Source organism: Arachis ipaensis, chromosome B9 (genome assembly GCF_059453495.1).
Source record: "Arachis ipaensis isolate K30076 ecotype BB chromosome B9, ASM5945349v1, whole genome shotgun sequence".
NCBI lineage: Eukaryota > Viridiplantae > Streptophyta > Magnoliopsida > Fabales > Fabaceae > Arachis > Arachis ipaensis.
In genome coordinates, this window is record NC_142444.1 from 148,596,255 (window position 1) to 148,600,209 (window position 3,955).

The following is a 3,955-nucleotide window of genomic DNA, read 5'->3' on the forward strand; positions in this document are numbered from 1 at the left end:
AATTATGAAATATTTGATATCTTAGCTTGAAGACTTTAACTGAATTGCTTAACAAGTATCCACGTCTAATAAGATTATTAATTAGAGAAACTCTTAGGAGTTAGAAATTAGTTATTTTTAGTAATTAATTTTGATTTTTATTTGATCAGTATAAATATTAAATTGACTATAATAAATAAATTTTACTAATTTATATATATAAATTTTTAAAAATATGAATATAAATAGTATTAATTTATGTAAGAAGACAAGACTAGAACAACCTTAAATATAAAAAATACTTAACTACCTTAACTACATAAATTGAGCTTTCAAAGTCATAAAAAGAGAGGTGAAAGAGTCCGTTGTTGGGTAATTATAGTAATTAGGTTGAATTACGAGATAAAATTCTAGTAAATATAGATATAAATTATATATTTTTTGTGTATAAAAAAAATTTGTAAATATAAATATAAATTATTGCTAATCAAATATTTACCAAAAATAATAATATTTACTGATAATGTAGTATTATTCTATTAACCAATTAATTTTTCGTAAACAACTAACATACATATATATTACAACATTTCATTATAGTCAAAATCATCTATATAAGATTTGCATACCTATGTCATAATGCTTTGCTAACAAATATTAAGAGAACAAATAGAGGTCTTATCGATAACGGGAGTTGTCCGAGATACATTACTCAGAAAGAAAGCTTGCTTTATGTGCTGAGGAATTGTCCTTTTGTCCGAAATATCTGGATTAGCAGCTCAAATAATAGAGATCTTCAGGACCAGTTTTTCAACCAAACCTTCCAAGAATGGCTTCACAAAAACCTAAACAAAGTCTCTCGAACCAATAATAATGGAACTTCATGACCCACTTTCTTTCTTACCACTTGCAATCTTATTTAGAAAAGGAGAAATGAAATTAATTTTCAAATAGAAAAACACTCCATACCAGCTAGTTATTCCTGAGATTAGGGGTATAATTAACTAGAAATTACCAAGAAGTTCTGGAACTTACGGAAAAGAACTCAAGAACCTTACAAGTGTCGTACTCAATTCTGGTTGGGTGAACTCCGTCGGAGGAAAGCTGGTGCAAAATAAACGATGGTTCGATCCTTTAGGATAGGAATTCCGGCTCTTGTGGCGATTTAATCAGAGACTCGAATGGCATAATCCTGGCAGAATTTATAATGAACATTGAAAAAGTGACAATCACAGTTGCAGAACTTTGGGCAATCTATATAAATCTCAAAATTGCAATCGAAATGGGTTTCACCAAGGTAAAGATGGAGAGACAGACTCTACCTGTGCAGTGAAATTACTGCAGAATAGCTCGAACACCCTCCATGATTGTACCACACTCATCTGAGCCATCAAAAAATTACAAGCGATTCCAGAACTGGAAGGAGGCCAATTTCAGGGCCAACGCGCTTACAAAGCATGCCCATGGCCTCAGGCTGGGGATCCACCGTTTTTCTACTACTACTCCTTTTCTTGCTCCTTTCTTAGATGCAGATAAAAGATATTATTTTTACTAGAATATTAAATACTTAGTTTAATTTTTTTTTAGGCTTTACGCTTTAGGCCCCTTCATAATAAAAAAAAATAAATTAATATAACAAAAATTAGCCAAAGGCATAATGCACCACAATTTCACAGCACACAACATATGCTCCATTTTTTTTCTTTAACTATTTTCTACTTAATTGTTTTCTCTCTCTCTCTCAATTACTCTCTATTTATTTATTTATATTTCTTTTGATTATTTTTTTATTAATCATTAATCATCCAGTATAAATCATAATGATCAAGATCCAACCAATCAAACTATTAAATTATTGAGTCATTAATTTAACCAATAAATTACAGATTGAATCAGTTAATCTGATTATAATTAAATAATTATATAAAATTTTATTTTATTTTTTATTTTTATAATAAATATTTTTTTAATTTTATTTTATATTCAATTTATTATTATTTTAAATTTTAATAATTCATCAATTAGTTTATAATTATTATACTCTTCAAGTATTTATAAACTTATATTTATTATATTCTTTAAGTGTTTATAGAAAAAATAAAAAATAACAATAATAAAAATATAAAATATATTGTTTTTAATAAAATATTATTTTTTTAATTTATAAATATAATTTAATTTTATATAATATATTTAATAAAAATATGTATAGAAATTAATTTTTTTTAGCTCAAGTAGGTTTGAATAAGTTTGACCGGATTAGTTTAAACCGATTTGAATGAATTTGATTGAATTTTATTGAGTTTGATTATGTTTAACTAGATTAATTATTTAACTGGTTCAAATGATTACTCAACCCGAATAATGAGCTGGTGACCGAATTTTCAGTCTGATCGATTAGGTCGGAATGGATTATATTCGATAAATATGATATAAATGATAAAAAATTTTATTTTGCAACTTTAAAATTAGTTATTAAAATTAGTCATAATTTATTTTGTATAAAATATATGTATAATATATTTTAATTTTAATGTGTATTTTATTCTAATAACTATTTTAATAGCTGATTGATAAATAATACATGTTAAAAAGGGAAAAAAATAATTAAACTCGCCTATCCAAAGTTTCAAACTTATATAGAAAGCCTAAAATGGAAGAAAAGAAGAAGAAGAGAGAGAAAGATGTAAAAGAACAACTTAGCAATTACATACATACGTGACTAGTTTCATTGTGGTCGTCATCATCATCATAATAATAAAGCCATTGAATATATAGGATCTTATTAATTATGGATGAACATAGAGCAAACTTATTACAGAGATAAGCACACACTTAATAATTAACACAATACTGAAATTTTCCACCAAACATAGTAGGATTATTATCGAAATCCATATCCATGCTTAATCAAATAATTAATCGGTTTTGTCACCGCCGGTAACCGCGTCTGTCACTCTTCTTCCAACTTCATATCCTGCTTGCCCTACAGCTTTGGCTCCGCCGGCCACCACGCCCGAAACATCCGCTCCCACTTCGTATCCAGCGTGCCCTACCGCTTTTGCCCCGCCGGCCACCACGCCTGACACTACTTTTCCGGCTTCATATCCTGCGTTGCCTACGGTTTTGGCTCCGCCGGCGACCACGCCTGAGACATCTGCTCCGACTTCGTATCCGGCGTTGCCCACAGCTTTTGCACCTCCGGCCACGACGCCGGAAGCATCGGCTCCGAGTTCGTATCCGGCATGACCTACGGTTTTTGCTGCGCCGGAGACGACGCCTGAAGCATCGGCTCCAACTTCATATCCGGCGTGGCCAACGGCTTCTGCTGCATCGGTGACAGTGTTGGCGGCGGCAGAAGCGAGTTTAGACGCTGCTCCAAACATGGTTGAAACTCGAAAGAGAGAGTGAGAGTGAAGAAGTGAAGATAGAGAATTGTATGTGGTTGATGAATATTTTGAGAGCTGCTTCCCTTTTTATAGAAAACTTCCATCACAAATCATTATTAATCTATCAATGTCACATTATTGGATTTACACTTATTTCTTCTATTTAGAAATAATAATAATAATAATAATAGTCTATTTGATCACGTTTGATTATTAATTAGTATATGAGTATTCGTAAACATAAAATATATAATAAAAAATTTTAGGAGTCAATATCACTGCAACAAAAGAAATAAATTTGACTCTCTTCAAATATGAAGAAAAAAAATATTTGACTCTCTTAAAATAAAAATATTTAAAATTTAATTAAAAAATTAAAAAAACAAACTCAATAAAATTTTATTTTTAGTGTGCTGCATATTGAGTTTGTTTAGGAATCTGCTATAACAATAGTGTTTGCTGAAATTAGTTACTATTGTTAAAAAGATAAGAGAAAAAAATATTTGTATGTATTTAAGTAGTATGAAATGAAATAATATAAAAAAGTATTTATAGATGTTAAAAAAATTGAAATAATAAAGTATCTT

General features: G+C 29.4%; 1 long non-coding RNA gene across 1 annotated transcript; it reads right to left on the minus strand.

The window, feature by feature from the left end:
• Positions 1-492: 492 nt before the first annotated feature.
• Positions 493-1,561, minus strand: LOC107616863 (uncharacterized). Its single transcript, XR_001614674.3, has 2 exons — positions 1,302-1,561; positions 493-1,171 (listed from the first exon to the last, which is right to left on the minus strand). It is a non-coding gene; the product is annotated as an uncharacterized LOC107616863 (long non-coding RNA).
• Positions 1,562-3,955: the final 2,394 nt, after the last annotated feature.